Source organism: Artemia franciscana, chromosome 15 (assembly GCF_032884065.1).
Source record: "Artemia franciscana chromosome 15, ASM3288406v1, whole genome shotgun sequence".
NCBI lineage: Eukaryota > Metazoa > Arthropoda > Branchiopoda > Anostraca > Artemiidae > Artemia > Artemia franciscana.
The window spans coordinates 38,491,369-38,510,401 of record NC_088877.1 but is presented as its reverse complement, the minus strand read 5'-3'; the positions used below and the strand labels follow the sequence as shown (position 1 = coordinate 38,510,401).

The 19,033-nt window shown below is 31.9% G+C and overlaps 1 long non-coding RNA gene across 2 annotated transcripts; it reads right to left on the bottom strand.

The window, feature by feature from the left end:
• Positions 1-1,509: 1,509 nt before the first annotated feature.
• LOC136036442 (uncharacterized) lies at positions 1,510-12,999 on the bottom strand. 2 transcript variants are annotated; one of them, XR_010619727.1, is made up of 3 exons: positions 11,862-12,999; positions 4,956-9,741; positions 1,510-2,174 (listed from the first exon to the last, which is right to left on the bottom strand). It is a non-coding gene; the product is annotated as an uncharacterized LOC136036442 (long non-coding RNA). The 2 variants fall into 2 exon arrangements; XR_010619726.1 differs by having other exon boundaries at positions 4,956-5,368.
• Between the last annotated feature and the right edge of the window lie 6,034 nt (positions 13,000-19,033).

The window sequence follows — 19,033 nt, the reverse complement described above, 5'->3', positions numbered from 1 at the left end:
TAATAGACTACTTCTGAACAGAAAGAAGACGAAGTTTATTATTTACTGCAGAACGGGTCAGAAGTTTTCGGATATAGAATCAGTTTCCCTTTCTGCGAATGAACCTGAGTCTCTTATTGAGAGGGTTGTATCGATAAGATATTTGGGAGTTGTGTTTGATGAGAATTTGTCATGGAAAGAGCAAATTTATCAGGTTAGAGCAAAGTCTGCCCATGGAGTTGGTATAATGTGCAGACTGAAAAACCTTCTTCCATATTGCGCTCTTAAATCCCTTTACTTTTCCCTTGTGCAATCCCATTTTGATTATGTATCTATTATTTTTTTGAACAATTTTAAAAGTAATGTTACCCCATTACAGATTATCCAAAATAAAGCAGTTCGTATCCTTAAACCTTTTCTGCCATCGCCTTCAAACTTCCCCTTAAAATCCACAACAGAAACCCTTTTTTCACTTCATAATATTATTCCTGTTCGGCAAAGAATTCAATTTTTGAGTTTTATGTTTAAGATTTAGCTTGAACGAGAAAAGCTCCCCAGATATTTTGCATCGATGGGTCTTATTTCTTCTCCTTCATCTTCACAAGTTTAAACCCGTGGTAAATATAATGTGCGGACTCCTAAGGTAGTTACAAAGAGGTCGTGTTTTGCCTGAGGAATTTGATTCCTCTACATTGGGAAAGATTGAAAAATATGATTGATTTTAATGTAAGTATAGATGGTATAAGACGGAAGTTGAAAGAGTGCTGATTGAAAGTTATTAATCTAAATAACATGAAAAAATGTTTTTTTTTGTTTTTTTTAAGTTATGTTTATTATTTTTTTAAGTTATTGGGTTGGTCTCTAGGGTTCGCCCAGAAGGCCTCCAGATGTCTTATGACTAACTTAGTTAAGCTGTAAATTTAATTGTGTCTCAAAATGGTGCGTGGAGGATGGAATTGGTATCGTAAGGCACGGGATTTGTTTCTTGTTGTTTGTTTTTTATTTATTTCTGCCAAGATTGGTTAGAGAACTATTTATTTTTAATTTTTGTGCAGATTTAGTGTTGCTTAAAGGTAGCTCAATTGCATTCGAGCTATACTCTCAGCCATGAGTTACCTAATATTTTGTATATATTGGTTATATTTTTTAGAATAAATGGATGGAGACGAAAATTGTCCGAATAACAAATTTAGACAACATGTGTGTTGACCACACAAGTGTTGGACAATCGAAGGTAAAGACCTGTGCACAACTAGCAATGGCTGACGAACCAGATAAAAACGATTCCTAAGTTCTCTCAGAATTAACTAAAGAAAATGCAGTGAAAATATCAACTCACCGAAACTTCATATTCCTATACAAGCAAAGATTGAAAGCATTATTCAAAATGTTTAATGCAGAAATAAAAAAGCTCAAACAAAGCACAAGGCAAATCTTTGAAGTATTTTTTCGCAGGAGTAAATCTCGAAGGTCTACCAGCCTAAGTCCCATTATCGGCAGGCTTGCGTCTAGCCTATATGGTTTGTCCATCAAAGAAGATAAAAATATATAAATATACGCTATATTTACAAAACATACAAGTAAGTTTAGCCAACTATCAAAGACATAATTGAACTGACTTCCAAAAAAAAAGTCAAAAACCGTCAACGCAATGAATTATTAGAAAAATGAAGCATATAGAGTAATTTCTCATTGAAGCTTGACGATGATTTCAATTGATACAGAGACGATGTAATTATTACATCTGGTATCAGTAAGTTTGGGTTCGCACTGCCTGCCCTAGAGGGTGGAACCCTATCATATTAGACCTATCGTAGTAGACCCCACAAGCTTGAAAAATATTGTAGATGAAATAAAGACGCACTTAACATTTGGTCTCCATTTGCCACGAAAACAGGAAGTAGCAAACTTATTTTTCTATCACGCCAAACTGATGGTACATATTAGAGAAATTAACAAACAGCTTTTCTTAATAGTAACAATTTCACTATTCAACCAACAATATATATACGATTAATATAAAATATCTACCTTTACAGTAAACACTAAGGCAACTAACTCCTTCATGAGCATCTTGTCAGAAGCAGAAAACATCCTCACTGATCAGGACAAAAGAAAATATACACTATCAAACGTCCATGAATTAATGAATGCGTCTCATTCAAAAACTTAGTTTGCCAACTAACGTTACCCATCTATAAGATAACAATAGGGTTATTGTTACCCTATAACATGTATGTTGGATCTTTTTTTGTATCACAAAAACAAAATTTGCATAACTCATGTGAAGTTCTAATAGGCAGCATGAAAAGAGGAACAATTATCATTCTGCGAAATGACCTAAGGTTATTTACTGCGCCCAATAAGACAGTAGGAACCTATTAAGTTACAATAATAACGAAAAAACCAACCCCAGTTACCGAACTTAACTAATCTTACAGGACGTTGCAACAATAACTGTTAAACAAGGTTGTTGACTTGTAAGCAAAGAGACAATTGTTCAAACACCTTTAATCCCAACAAGCCCAAATATCAAAACCCAAAAAGTAATATACTGTCAAGGAAGAAATCTGTCATTCATAATCCTAAATATAAACAATGAGAAAGCGAAGTCTCCATCTGGCCGGAAATCGAGAAGATTAAAAGTACAATGCAATTGACGAAGATGAAGGAGGAATTAGATTTATAAATACCACTTGTCATTAATTAGGACCAAAGAAAAATATGTGCAAAATCAGTATGGAGTATTTTCATCGAATTCCTCGTACAATGTTATAATAATTATATTTCTGGTATTTCTCATTTCAGTAATAATAAGAGCACTACTAACACTGAACTTTGAAAAGCTCTTAAAACCGCGAAGAACAAAAAACAAAGATGAGATGATTGACGCAAAAGAGATGCATCAATTAGACCCTACTACTCCCGAAGATTTATCAGCCATAAAAACTGGAAAAATATAGCAAAACACGAGGGTCAAAAGGTCTCCTCTTGCATATACACATATCCAATCACTATAGTAAATACATATTGCTAATGTATAAGTTCAACAGCAATGAATCAGTGAATTGTTTCTTTTTGTTGCAGCCATACATCAGTAATATAGAAAAAAATTGGCGGAAAAATACAAGATGTAGAATAAGACATCTAGCATTTACCAAGCAGTTAGTTATTTCATAGAGAGTATTCTTGTATTCACCACCAGAATACTGTGCTTAGTGATGAAGTAATAATCCTTAAAATATTACTGATTAAGTATTATTCACAGTTTTGTTATAATGATTTACCAATTTTATGTGCTATTTTACTTATTTAGAATGTGATTCAACCAAGAAATATTCGGTGACCAACCACTCATTATAGTAAAAAATCAAATAACGAGTAACATTATTGTCATATTTTATCAACCACCGAAGAATGCACAAAAACCAAACAACTGATATTTCTCACCCCAAAACTATCAACGAAGACAAGAACTCCTCATTAATCCCAGTTGCAAAGCAGAAAATTCCAAATATGATTATTCAATATCATCGTCGATCCCATTTTTAATAAGACGATCCCAAGACTAAGCCGGTTTAAGAAGAAAATGTATACAGCTGGAAATATACACCAACTGATATCGGGTAAAATTTGAAGCGGTAAATCAAAGATAAAGACGCCTAACCCACATCCGGTAGTAATCCAACAAGAACCATTAGCAAATCAACATATCGCCTTCAACCCGAGCTCTGAAGAAACCCAAAAGTGGCAACATCATCAACAATCATAAAGTTAAGTAATACACGACGTAAGCTACAATGTTAGAACTTGTGAATCAGCCAAACCACGTGAAGTTTTGATAACTTTTTAAATCAACAACCATTTAAAGATAAAAGTTGAAAAAAACTTTTAACAATTCAACAAATGTTAAAAATAAACTTTGCAAACTTTAAAAAATCTAGTGAAGAAATTAAACATTAAAAGTAATATGAGGTGAAAATGAGGAAAAGGAAAAATTAAAAAACATATTAGTTTGTACACAAATCAAAAAGTGAAATGGGCTGACATGAAAAATTATGGCATATATGTGAAAGAAAGACATAAGAAACTTAGTGACGAGTTTGCTATTGAAATATTATAATATTAACTTAGTGAAGAATTATGACAAATTTACCAGTATTGATTTGCAGAATATTATAAAACTGACAAATATTTTTAATTGACAAGTATTTTTAATTGTGATGTAATAACCTAAATGTTACACATTAACATGTTTCATTGCCTTGAATCAATCAGAAGTATAGTTGAATTAAAATCAGTTTTAATAAAAATTTAAGTACCACTGAAAAAAAAGACTCGTTTCTCATTAAAAAAAATGTTACTAGGTATTCATAGTGTAAATTTGTTGTTCTGTTCACTTGTATTACATTAATGTAAGGTGTAGGAGTATAAGCTTTATGGCATTAAATTGTCATTAATATTAACTAATTATCATAGTTCTAGGTGTAAGAACAAAAATAATAAACACAAATGAATATAGTGCTATAGATTTAGATCAATAACCATTCCGCGATGAAGGAAACAAAGATGAATTTTAAGACATTAATAAACGAAATACAATTTCAAATTTTTATAATTAAAGCTAAACTATTACAACAATGGGAGATTCGCCTGAATGATAAGGACATAATTCTACGACAAGAAGAGGGCTATGTGACATACAGCCCTATAATTCCACCTATAACATCCAAGGTTTTGAAATTTGTTACTTTTGCAACCCAATTTCAAAATAGTGAAAAAAACATTCAATCTTGAAGTATTTAATACATTAGCCAATAAGTATGATAAAAACCGCTCTTTTATAATCAATCAACGTTCTGTGAAAGAAGTGCACTTCATATAAAAAAAAATCTTATCAAGATGAAAAGTACTAAGTCGTGATTAAAGCAAATGTCAATTCCTAAGGGAACAACATCAAATCAAGATGAAAATACCTATAATATTGCAGAGTTGTGATATCTTTTCCGTTCCTTTTCCGCACCCACCTCGTCCGTCCCAATCTACTCAAGGCCTCCCTCTTTACAGCCTTCCAGAAACTTTCCATTTCCCTTAAATCTTTTTTCGTGATATCTCCCCACTCCAACCGCGGACAAAATGCTTTTAACCGCGGAGATTAAAACTGCACTCGTTCGTAGTGATGTTCCCTAAAAAAATCATAAATAATTATAGTCTAATAATAATAAAAATAAACAATAATAATAATAAAATACAAAATAATAATAAAATCGCGTAATATAATAATGTAATAATACAATATAATAATATAACAGAATGTATAAATGTATTGCAGTGAACTCTCTCTTCTTATTTTGTTACACTTCGTAGCTGTCCTTGTCGCATATAATATCTGCCGGAAATAAATTATTATCATTATTACATAACTTGTATTTCAAATAAGAACCTATATTTAACAATAAAGTATAATATGGGGGATCAACAGTTGGGTTTTCGTTAGTGGTGTAGGGGTTCAAAATGCACACGCAATAATTCTAGAAATATTAGAACACCACCATAAGATTAAAAACAATTATTTGTGTGTGGAGTTGATATTTCAATAGCGTTTAATAGTATGTTGCATAGCCACGCTTTTTTGTCACTGTTGCATAGTGCATGAAACCATTTATAGGGCATTGTTTGGCGGGCTGGTATGGTAATTATCTGTGAGAATCTTTTCGGAAGGGCAACTTTAAGAGAGAATTTATTTACGTCGTGGAGTTAAACAAGAGTCATTTGTTAGCTCCTTTATATTTAATAACGCAATTAGATCAGCCACATAGTTCATACCCCCATATGTGATTAAGGGTATCGACATTAGACACTTATCGTATGCTGATGATATTTTGTTGTTCTCGGATAATTTAATAGCCATGCAGAATGCAATCAATATATTACACTCACATCTACGAGAGATAGGATTAGAAATTGAACTATCTAAAACAGAATTACTAGTGTCGAATAGTAAAAGTGATATCCAGCATCATTCAATTAGGGTGGGATCACTTAATATTATTAATAAAGATTTCATTAATTACCTTGGGTTGCCTTTTGGTCCGTCAATTAAAGCTATGCGGGAGTTGGTGTTATCATCTGTATTGGGAAAACTTAGAAAAACATATGGCCTGCTAGTCAGGGTGAAAGGTCGTTTTGATAAACTAACACTTGCTATAATTTATACTTCAACGTTTGCACCTCATGTATTTTTCATTGTTCTATTTCTGATGTTTTCGAGTAAAAGTGATGAAAAGCGTATCCGCGTTTACTTTTTACGGTTTTGCAAATATTTTCTTGGAATTCCACTATGGTTCAAAAATAGTTATATTATGCGAAAATTCGGAATATTTGATATTACCGTTAAAATAGAACAACAATACGACCGATTTCTTAGACGGTCTAGAAAAAATAGAATAAAATTTCCCCTTAATTGTCTCATTTAATAGTAAAACAGTTTTTCGTTATTTCTGTAATAAAATAGATATTTATGCGCTATTTTTATGGGTGCTATATTATAAGTTATGTTATTATTTATAGGTCATGTTTTCTGAGTAGTTTTTGAGTTATGTGCAAAAAAAAACAGCTATGATTTACTGATTTTCATTAGAAGCGTAATTTTTAAATTTTTCAGTTTTCTTTCCATACTCCTCTGTGTACATCTTTTGTATGTTAAAAGGGCATAAATAAATTATTATTATTTATATTATTGTTTCCTTTTTATATTTAATTTTAATTTAAAATTAAATGAGCATTAGTCAAAGTGTATTAGACCACCCATTCGATGAAAACCTTATAGATTCACAATGGATGGTTTGTATAACTTACAACCCAGGCCATGGAGGCTGTGGGAGGTTTTGTCAACCACGGACACATAATTATTCGACCTTTGTCAATTTTGAACAAAATGGCCATCTAAAAATTTTGATTGGATGCGTTTTGAGAAATGAGGTTGCGTGTGTTGGAGGGGGGGGGCAGGCTTGTTTCTCTCTGTTTACTTTTGTCTCTTAAAAATGGAATATTAAAAATTAAAAACTATTTTATACGTAAATTATGTTGTAGCACCTTTTTTAGCAATTTTTTTCACATTGCGTGTAATTTAAAACGGCCAAATATACGGTAGGTTCCAGACTTTTACAGTGAGAAAAGGAGGCAACGCCTAAACTTTTGTATTCGTATGTATGTCAGTACCTGTTGTATGTTTTTTGCTATGAAGCTTTATTTACTTTCTTTTCGTTTTGGGTTTCATTTATTCTTTCATGATAATGTCTAGTCGTTTTTTGTTTGAGTTGTTGTAGGTTTTCTATTTCGTCTGATCTTGGAGTTCAATATGGCCTTTACCTTTCTTTAAAAAACGTATTTTTCGGAGCTTTTTTAAAACTAATACTAAAAAATAAAAGTTTGTTTTACGAGAAAACCAAAGCTTGAACATCTAAAAGTTTTCCCAATACCCCACCGGCATTTTCTAGGGTGGAGATATTGGTGTTTTATTGGCAGCATATTTATCTGCAGGAATGAGCCAAATCACTAAATGTTAGAATTACCCAGTAGATTTTTAGAAGTATTTTAGATAAACGAGTAGATTTCTAAAACAAGTATTTTCAGATTGTCCGATAAATTTTTCGAAGAAATATTTTTTTATTGCCCAGTTGACTTTTAAGAAGAAGTATTTTCAAGTCATCCCATTGAAATTCTTATATCCTGCAGCATACAAATAAATACTTCATCTTCGGCTAATTTTGATTCAGGAAAGCAGTTTCTGATTTGGCACTCTGTAGTAGTTTATTCCGTTGCTTGACACTGTCATCAATTACAACCTAAGTATATCTTTTTTTGCTCTAGCAGACTTGAAGTGTTTTGGTAATCATTTCTCTGTTTCTTATCTATTCTTAGTTCAACTCAAAAAATTATGACTGCAATCCAGTCAAAAATGACTGGATTGCACGATTCAACCAAGTTTTGATATGTGACGCAGATAGCTTCGGGCCCCATGACAGTCGAAGGGGTTATTTACACGAAATTAAGTTTTAATCGAATGATTTCAAGTTAAATTACAAACTGGATAATTCTTTCGTAAATGAAGAAAACTTTTTAGGCGCCTCGGAGAATTTGTAGATTTTATAGAAAATAAGAGGAATTTAAAGAAAGTGGGGAAACGATTATATGAACTAAGGAGGTTTGAAGTGCAAACAATGAATAAAATTGCCGAGGATCTGGAAAATGTAGCTGGATGGCATAATAGTAAAATATTACATGGGAATACTAATAAATTGAGAAGTAGTCAGTCTCGACGTGTTCTTTTTAAGGATAGGATCAAGACCAGAATTAGTGATAAAGAGAGGTCGGTACAATATTTTGAGAATGTGCTATAAATGGTTAGAGCTATAGACTAAATATAGAGGTTAGAAATAATTTAGCGAAGATTATGAATATGATTTTTGAAAAAGAAGAAGTACTTAGCGATTTTAGGAAAACCCTAATTAAACCCCTGTATAAGAAAGTTGATAAGAATGAGATACAGAGAAAAGCTTAATGAAGAAAGAAAAAAAATGCGACTTCAGCGAGTAGCGAAGGACAAAAAATACGAAAATTACGCGGATATTTCACTTGTATAAAAACGAGGTGTCTTCAGCATAAAAGAAAGAAAGATTAAAAAACTAGAATAAACTAAAAACATAAAAACAATCACCAATACTAAGCTGCAATTGTCGCAAGAGACCATTTTGGTTACTGTTATAAATGAATTTACTATTAATAACTCAGTTGAATATAACCTCTGTCATTACAAATGGCTAGTCAGTTCAGCTTAAGATCTTTCTCACTTATTTGTTTTCATTCGTCGTAATTGTTAGATACTTCATTAACTCCGATGTATCAGAAACCATCTTCATCACTTGCAAGATATGCTCGCCTATGGTTGCCAAGCCCTAGGCAAGGTGCTTGAAGATTTTTGCAAATAATGAACGGAGGGATTCCCACTATTGTTAATGGAGATATTATTGGTTTTTCTATCATAAAAAGACAAAGAGACAATGAGTTAAAAAGGAATTTTAAATTGGAATTAAAAAGGAATAGTTGTGGGCATCATGTCATGGCTAATTGTAGAAAAAGCCAAGACAAATAGTTCAATGGAGTGGGAGCAAATTCTGGCATTAATCGCCCCTGATGAGGATTGTATAAAAATGAAATTAGTTCATTTGTTATAGATTTTTCTATCTATTATCCGTCCCTGCGTTATTCCTAGGGCGGTAGAACGAGGGTAAATAGTCATAGAGCTAAGATGCTGATAGAACCTACAGTTTTGCAAGCGTTTGGTGAATTTGGCACGGGTAAACGGCGGGAGTATCCGGGTGCCTCTCTTATTGTTTCTATGACAGCAAAGATAATTTTTTACAAGTAAGTATTTAATTCTTAAAAAAAAATTCGCATGTTCGTGGTTCATTTATGACTATTCGTGTCTGGTAATAGTAAGGAATTTACAATGATAAGGAATAATGTATAAATTTTATTAATTATATTTTAATTATTCTAATTTATTAAAAATAGATTTATGAGACAAAGAAGAGAAAATACAATCAATGAAAAAAAAACAAAAAGTAGAGAAAAACAAGGGTAATGTCAGCCAGTGGAACAACATGAAAAGAAAATAAGCAGACTTTTCGAGCAGGAAATTTGCCAAATCGTGCTCAGTGCCAAAAAAACTGTTGAAAATCCTGGCGATACAGAGGGTACCTGGAAAATTGTAAATGACATATTGATGGGTGAACGTAAAAATTTTAAAATTGATAAAATTTTAATGAACAGAAAATGAGTGGTTGAACTGAAGCAAATTGCTGATGAGTTTTGTAAATATTTTTAAAAGATTGGGACTTTAATTAAAAATGATAATGCTCAGTGTTGTGATGTCAATTTGAGTGAAGGCTTCATTGATGAAAGAGGGTCTGGAAACGTAATTGTTATCAAGCCCTGTACTCTGCTGGAACTAGAAAAGGTTATTAACAAAATCAAGTCAAATTCTGTCGGGATAGAAAGGCTGTCTTAAAGTTTTTGACACTGTTGCATGATCTTTGTTATCACCTATTTTATTTTTGATTAATCTTTTAACGGAGAAATGCCAATATCCATATGCAAAATACTAGATATGAAAGCAGATATTTTGAAATATATTAAATATATGGATATAAGTATGGATAATGTTGAAGTAATTCTAAGAGCATTTCAATTTTTTCAATAGACTTAACAGTTATGTGTAGTTATTTTCAAATAAAAAATCTTAATACATTAAATAGTCATTACGTAGAAAGATCAGCAGGCATATTAAGTTTAAAAGAATTAAAATCTTCTGTAAATGCATTCCTAGAGGATATATTTCTGGATATAATAAAAGTTGAAGAATTTTTAGATCTAGAATATTCTGAACTAAAAGCTATTTTATCAAGTGAAGAATAGATATACCAAAAGAATGAGATGTATATAAAGCAATGATTTTATGGCTCAAAGATAATATTGATAAAAGGATCAACTACAGTTCTGATTTAACATCCTTGATAAATTTTTCACAAATCTCTAAAGAAATTTTTAAAGACTACCAATAATTGATTATTAAAAATTAATTTTACAGAAAAAATAAATCAAGAATATCAACAATGGGTTGCATTTACGTGTTTGAAACACATTACAGGTCTGGTCACGGCGTACATGTTTATTCACCGAAGCGTAAATTATGGAGGATATTTGAAATGAAACTATATTATACTGACAAATATATATATTTATGGTAATTCTAAATTTCTACTAGATTACCGTCACTCATTTCAGTGTGTACAGAGACATTAGCCGTTAAACAGAGCTTTTGCCCTTATGAAATAGCCAAACACGATGCGAACTTTTTTCTTAAAGGCCAGGCTAATCACATTGAAAGGTGTTTGGTAGATAGGTACCATGCTTTGTCAAAGACGGAAACGATACCAAAGGTGTTAGCTGGCATCGTATAAATTCTTATAACAAAACTAAAAAACAAACTTAGTGCGCCAAAATTGGAGTGCTCTGACTGAAATGACGATTTATCAGCGTTAACTTTCATGTTTGACAAAGAAGCTTCCTGTGTGACATTGTCAAGTAGTGAAATAATTTAGCTTTCAATATTAGCTTTCAGATTGAAAGCATTATTCAAAATATTTAATGCAGAAATAAAAAAGCTCAAACAAAGCACAAGGCAAATCTTTGAAGTATTTTTTCGCAGGAGTAAATCTCGAAGGTCTACCAGCCTAAGTCCCATTATCGGCAGGCTTGCGTCTAGCCTATATGGTTTTTCCATCAAAGAAGATAAAAATATACAAATAAAAAATGTAACAAAACTAAATACAGCCATGAATACCACGCTATATTTACAAAACATACAAGTAAGTATAGCCAACTATCAAAGACATAATTGAACTGATTTCCAAAAAAAAGTCAAAAACCGTCAACGCAATGAATTATTAGAAAAATGAAGCATATAGAGTAATTTCTCATTGAAGCTTGACGATGATTTCAATTGATACAGAGACGATGCAATTATTACATCTGGTATCAGTAAGTTTGGGTTCGCACTGCCTGCCCTAGAGGGTGGAACCCTATCATATTAGACCTATCGTAGTAGACCCCACAAGCTTGAAAAATATTGTAGATGAAATAAAGACGTACTTAACATTTGGTCTCCATTTGCCAGGAAAACAGGAAGTAGCAAACTTATTTTTCTATCACGCCAAACTGATGGTACATATTAGAGAAATTAACAAACAGCTTTTCTTAATAGTAACAATTTCACTATTCAACCAACAATATATATACGATTAATATAAAATATCTACCTTTACCGTAAACATTAAGGCAACTAACTCCTTCATGAGCATCTTGTCAGAAGCAGAATACATCCTCACTGATCAGGACAAAAGAAAATATACACTATCAAACGTCCATGAATTATTGAATGCGTCTCATTCAAAAACTTAGTTTGCCAACTAACGTTACCCATCTATAAGATAACAATAGGGTTATTGATACCCTATAACATGTATGTTGGATCTTTTTTTGTATCACAAAAACAAAATTTGCATAACTCATGTGAAGCTCTAATAGGCAGCATGAAAAGAGGAACAATTATCATTCTGCGAAATGACCTAAGGTTATTTACTGCGCCCAATAAGACAGTAGGAACCTATTAAGTTACAATAATACCGAAAAAACCAACCCCGGTTATCGAACTTAACTAATCTTACAGGACGTTGCAACAATAACTGTTAAACAAGGTTGTTGACTTGTAAGCAAAGAGACAACTGTTCAAACACCTTTAATGGAAGAAATCTGTCATTCATAATCCTAAATATAAACAATGACAAAGCGAAGTCTCCATCTGGCCGGAAATCGAGAAGATTAAAAGTACAATGCAATTGACGAAGATGAAGGAGGAATTAGATTTATATATACCACTCGTCATTAATTAGGACCAAAGAAAAATATGTGCAAAATCAGTATGGAGTATTTTCATCGAATTCCTCGTACAAAATTATAATAATTATATTTCTGGTATTTCTCATTTCAGTAATAATAAGAGCACTACTAACACTGAACTTTGAAAAGCTCTTAAAACCGCGAAGAACAAAAAACAAAGATGAGATGATTGACGCAAAAGAGATGCATCAATTAGTCCCCACTACTCCCGAAGATTTATCAGCCATAAAAACTGGAAAAATATAGCAAAACACGAGGGTCAAAAGGTCTCCTCTTGCATATACACATATCCAATCACTATAGTAAATACATATTGCTAATGTATAAGTTCAACAGCTATGAATCAGTGAATTGTTTCTTTTTGTTGCAGCTATACATCAGTAATATAGAAAAAAATTGGCGGAAAAATACAAGATGTAGAATAAGACCTCTAGCATTTACCAAGCAGTTAGTTATTTCATAGAGAGTATTCTTGTATTCACCACCAGAATACTGTGCTTAGTGGTGAACTAATAATCTCTTAAAATATTACTGATTAAGTATTATTCACAGTTTTGTTATAATGATTTACCAATTTTATGTGCTATTTTACTTATTTAGAATGTGATTCAACCAAGAAATATTCGGCGACCAACCACTCATTATAGTAAAAAATCAAATAACGAGTAACATTATTGTCATATTTTATCAACGAGGAAAAATTAAAAAACATATTAGTTTGTACACAAATCAAAAAGTGAAACGGGCTGACATGAAAAATTATGGCATATATGTGAAAGAAAGACATAAGAAACTTAGTGACGAGTTTGCTATTGAAATATTATAATATTAACTTAGTGAAGAATTATGACAAATTTACCAGTATTGATTTGCAGAATATTATAAAACTGACAAATATTTTTAATTGACAAGTATTTTTAATTGTGATGTAATAACCTAAATGTTGCGCATTAACATGTTTCAATGCCTTGAATCAATCAGAAGTATAGTTGAATTAAAATCAGTTTTAATAAAAATTTAAGTACCACTGAAAAAAAAAGACTCCGTTTCTCATTAAAAAAAAATGTTACTAGGTATTCATAGTGTAAATTTGTTGTTCTGTTCACTTGTATTACATTAATGTAAGGTGTAGGAGTATAAGCTTTATGGCATTAAATTGTCATTAATATTAACTAATTATCATAGTTCTAGGTGTAAGAACATAAATAATAAACACAAATGAATATAGTGCTATAGATTTAGATCAATAACCATTCCGCGATGAAGGAAACAAAGATGAATTTTAAGACATTAATAAACGAAATACAATTTCAAATTTTTATAATTAAAGCTAAACTATTACAACAATGGGAGATTAGCCTGAATGATAATGACATCATTCTACGACAAGAAGAGGGCTATGTGACATACAGCCCTATAATTCCACCTATAACATCCAAGGTTTTGAAATTTGTTACTTTTGCAACCCAATTTCAAAATAGTGAAATAAACATTCAATCTTGAAGTATTTAATACATTAGCCAATAAGTATGATAAAAACCGCTCTTTTATAATCAATCAACGTTCTGTGAAAGAAGTGCACTTCATATAAAAAAAATCTTATCAAGATGAAAAGTACTAAGTCGTGATTAAAGCAAATGTCAATTCCTAAGGGAACAACATCAAATCAAGATGAAAATACCTATAATATTGCAGAGTTGTGATATCCTTTCCGTTCCTTTTCCACACCCACCTCGTCCGTCCCAATCTACTCAAGGCCTCCCTCTTTACAGCCTTCCAGGAACTTCCCATTTTTCTTAAATCTTTTTTCGTGATATCTCCCCACCCCAACCGCGGACAAAATGCTTTTAACCGCGGAGATTAAAACTGCACTCGTTCGTAATGATGTTCCCTAAAATAATCATAAATAATTATAGTCTAATAATAATAAAAATAAACAATAATAATAATAAAATACAAAATAATAATAAAATCGTGTAATATAATAATGTAATAATACAATATAATAATATAATAGAATGTATAAATGTATTGCAGTAAACTCTCTCTTCTTATTTTGTTATACTTCGTAGCTGTCCTTGTCGCATATAATATCTGCCGGAAATAAATTATTATCATTATTACATAACTTGTATTTCAAATAAGAACCTTGCCAAAAAGACAGATTATTTAAGTTAGTTTGATTAACTTAAGATTTTGGCGCATTATTCTTAAAAATAGACCTCACTCTATGACTTTCGACGCTAACTACCAAGAAAACTTTTGTAAAAATGAACAATGAGGAGCGAAAAGAGAATTTCTTTAGCCGAAGGGCATTAAGTAAGTACGAAATCTTTTTGGGGAGATATCAAACACCGAAAAGCGGCAGAATATATGGATGTGAAACTGGAAGCCTTAGCGATAGTGTGAATCTCTTCTTAAGGGAACTAATATGCAATATAGACTAATTAGTATCTCTGATGCTATTTCTATGCTTTTCGTTTGGATACTCGAAGTGCTATGTCGGCCAATTTGTATGTAAATACGGATATTTGTATTTATTTAGATAATCTCCCCAAGAGGATATCACGACTCTGCAGTATTATAGGTATTTTCATCTTGATAATATGTTGTTCTCTTATAGAATTGCCAAGAAATATACATTGGCTTTAGTCACGACTTTGAACTATTGTATCACATTGGTCAAAGTAATTTGAAGACTTTGAACCGTTCATAGGCCCCAGGTCCAGACGGTTTGTTCCCAGAGCACCTTATGTATGGTACTTCAAAATTACTAGAGTATTTTACGCTATTATTTCAAATAATAGTAACCCATCATTATGTCCCTTCTTTGATGGGTGAAGGTAAAGTAGTTTGTATACGCAAGAAAGGCAAGGATCTTTCACAATGTTCATCATCTAGACCAATAGCACTTTGTTCTGTTATTAGTAAATTATTTGAAAAACATTTACTTCAATATTTAACAATAAAGTATAATATGGGGGATCAACAGTTGGGTTTTCGAAGTGGTGTAGGGGTTCAAAATGCACACGCAATAATTTTAGAAATATTGGAACACCACCATAAGATTAAAAACAATTATTTGTGTGTGGAGTTGATATTTCAATAGCGTTTAAAAGTATGTTGCATAGCCACGCTTTTTTGTCACTGTTGCATAGTGCATGAAACCATTTATAGGGCATTGTTTGGCGGGCTGGTATGGTAATTCATCTGTGAGAATCTTTTCGGAAGGGCAACTTTAAGACCGAATTTATTCACGTCGTGGAGTTAAACAAGAGTCATTTGTTAGCTCCTTTATATTTAATAACGCAATTAGATCAGCCACATGGTTCATACCCCCATATGTGATTAAGGGTATCGACATTAGCCACTTATCGTATGCTGATGATATTTTGTTGTTCTCGGATAATTTAATAGCCATGCAGAATGCAATCAATATATTACACTCACATCTACGAGAGATAGGATTAGAAATTGAACTATCTAAAACAGAATTACTAGTGTCGAATAGTAAAAGTGATATCCAGCATCATTCAATTAGGGTGGGATCACTTAATATTATTGATAAAGATTTCATTAATTACCTTGGGTTGCCTTTTGGTCCGTCAATTAAAGCTATGTGGGAGTTGGTGTTATCATCTGTATTGGGAAAACTTAGAAAAACATATGGCCTGCTAGTCAGGGTGAAAGGTCGTTTTGATAAACTAACACTTGCTATAATTATAGTTCAATGTATTTATACTTCATGTATTTTTCATTGTTCTATTTCTGAAGTTTTTGAGTAAAAGTGATGAAAAGCGTATCCGCGTTTACTTTTTACGGTTTTGCAAATATTTTCTTGGAATTCCACTATGGTTCAAAAATAGGTATATTATGCGAAAATTCGGAATATTTGATATTACCGTTAAAATAGAACAACAATACGACCGATTTCTTAGACGGTTTAGAAAAAATAGAATAAAATTTCCCCTTAATTGTCTCATTTAATAGTAAAACAGTTTTTCGTTATTTCTGTAATAAAATAGATATTTATGCGCTAGTTTTATGGGTGCTATATTATAAGTTATGTTATTATTTATAGGTCATGTTTTGTGAGTGGTTTTTGAGTTATGTGCAAAAAAAAAACAGCTATGATTTACTGATTTTCATTAGAAGCGTAATTTTAAATTTTTCAGTTTTCTTTCCATAATCCTCTGTGTACATCTTTTGTATGATAAAAGGGCATAAATAAATTATTATTATTATTATTATTGTTTTCTTTTTATATTTAATACTAATTTAAAATTAAATGAGCATTAGTCAAAGTGTATTAGACCACCCCTTCGATAAAAACCTTATAGATTCACAATGGATGGCTTGTATAACTTACAACCCAGGCCATGGAGGCTGTGGAATTTGTCAACCACGGACACATAATTATTCAACCTTTTTCAATTTTGAACAAAATGGCCATCTAAAAATTTTGATTGGATGTGTTTTGAGAAATGAGGTTGCGTGTGTTGGAGGGGGGGTGGCGGTGCAGGCTTGTTTCTCTCTGTTTACTTTTGTCTCTTAAAAATGGAATATTAAAAATTAAAAACTATTTTATACGTCAATTATGTTGTAGTACCTTTTTTAGCAGTTTTTTTCACATTGCGTGTAATTTAAAAGTGCCAAATATACAGTAGGTTTCAGATTTTTACAGTGAGAAAAGGAGGCAACACCTAAACTTTTGTATTCGTATGTATGTCAGTACCTGTTGTATGTTTTTTGCTATGAAGCTTTATTTACTTTCTTTTCGTTTTGGGTTTCATTTATTCTTTCATGATAATGTTTAGTCGTTTTTTGTTTGAGTTGTTGAAGGTTTATATTTCGTCTGATCTTGGAGTTCAATATGGCCTTTACCTTTCTTTAAAAAACGTCTTTTTCGGAGCTTTTTTAAAACTAATACAAAAAAATAAAAGTTTGTTTTACGAGAAAACCAAAGCTTGAACATCTAAAAGTTTTCCCAATACCCCACCGGCATTTTCTAGGGTGGAGATATTGGTGTTTTATTGGCAGCATATTTATCGGCAGGAATGAGCCAAATCACTAAATGTTAGAATTGCCCAGTAGATTTTTAGAAGTATTTTAGATAAACGAGTAGATTTCTAAAACAAGTATTTTCAGATTGTCCGATAAATTTTTAGAAGAAATATTTTTTTTTTGCCCAGTTGATTTTTAAGAAGAAGTATTTTCAAGTCATCCCATTGAAATTTTGATGTCCTGCAGCATACAAATAAATACTTCATCTTCGGCTAATTTTGATTCAGGAAAGCAGTTTCTGATTTGGTACTCTGTAGTAGTTTATTCCGTTGCTTGACACTGTCATCAATTACAGACTAAGTATATTTTTTTGCTCTAGCAGACTTGAAGTGTTTTGGTAATCATTTCTCTGTTTCTGATCTATTCTTAGTTCAACTCAAAAAATTATGACTGCAATCCAGTCAAAAATGACTGGATTGCACGATTCGACCAAGTTTTGATATGTGACGCAGATAGCTCCGGGCCCCATGACAGTCGACGGGTAATTTACACAAAATTAAGTTTTAATCGAATGATTTCAAGTTAAATTACAAACTGGATAATTCTTTCGTAAATGAAGAAAACTTTTTGGCGCCTCCGAGAATTTGTAGATTTTATAGAAAATAAGAGGAATTTAAAGAAAGTGGGGAAACGATTATATGAACTAAGGAGGTTTGAAGTGCAAAAAATGAATAAAATTGCCGAGGATCTGGAAAATGTAGCTGGATGGCATAATAGTAAAATATTACATGGGAATACTAATAAATTGAGAAGTAGTCAGTCTCGACGTGTTCCTTTTAAGGATAGGATCAAGACCAGAATTAGTGATAAAGAAAGGTCGGTACAACATTTTGAGAATGTGCTATACATGGTTAGAGCTATAGACTAAATATAGAGGTTAGAAATAATTTAGCGAAGATTATGAATATGATTTTTGAAAAAGAAGAAGTACTTACCGATTTTAGGAAAACCCTAATTAAACCCCTGTATAAGAAAGTTGATAAGAATGAGATACAGAGAAAAGCTTAATGAAGAAAGAAAACAAAATGCGACTTCAGCGAGTAGCGAAGGACAAAAAATACGAAAACTACGCGGATATTTCACTTGTATAAAAACGAGGTGTCTTCAGCGTAAAAGAAAGAAAGATTAAAAAACTAGAATAAACTAAAAACATAAAAACAATCACCAATACTAAGCTGCAATTGTCGTAAAAGACCATTTTGGTTACTGTTATAAATGAATTTACTATTAATAACTCTATTGAGTATAACCTCTGTCATTACAAATGGCTAGTCAGTTCATCTTAAGATCTTTCTCACTTATTTGTTTTCATTCGTCGTAATTGTTAGATACTTCATTAACTCCGATGTATCAGAAACCATTTTCATCACTTGCAAGATATGCTCGCCTATGGTTGCCAAGCCCTAGGCAAGGTGCTTGAAGATTTTTGCAAATAATGAACGGAGGGATTCCCACTATTGTTAATGGA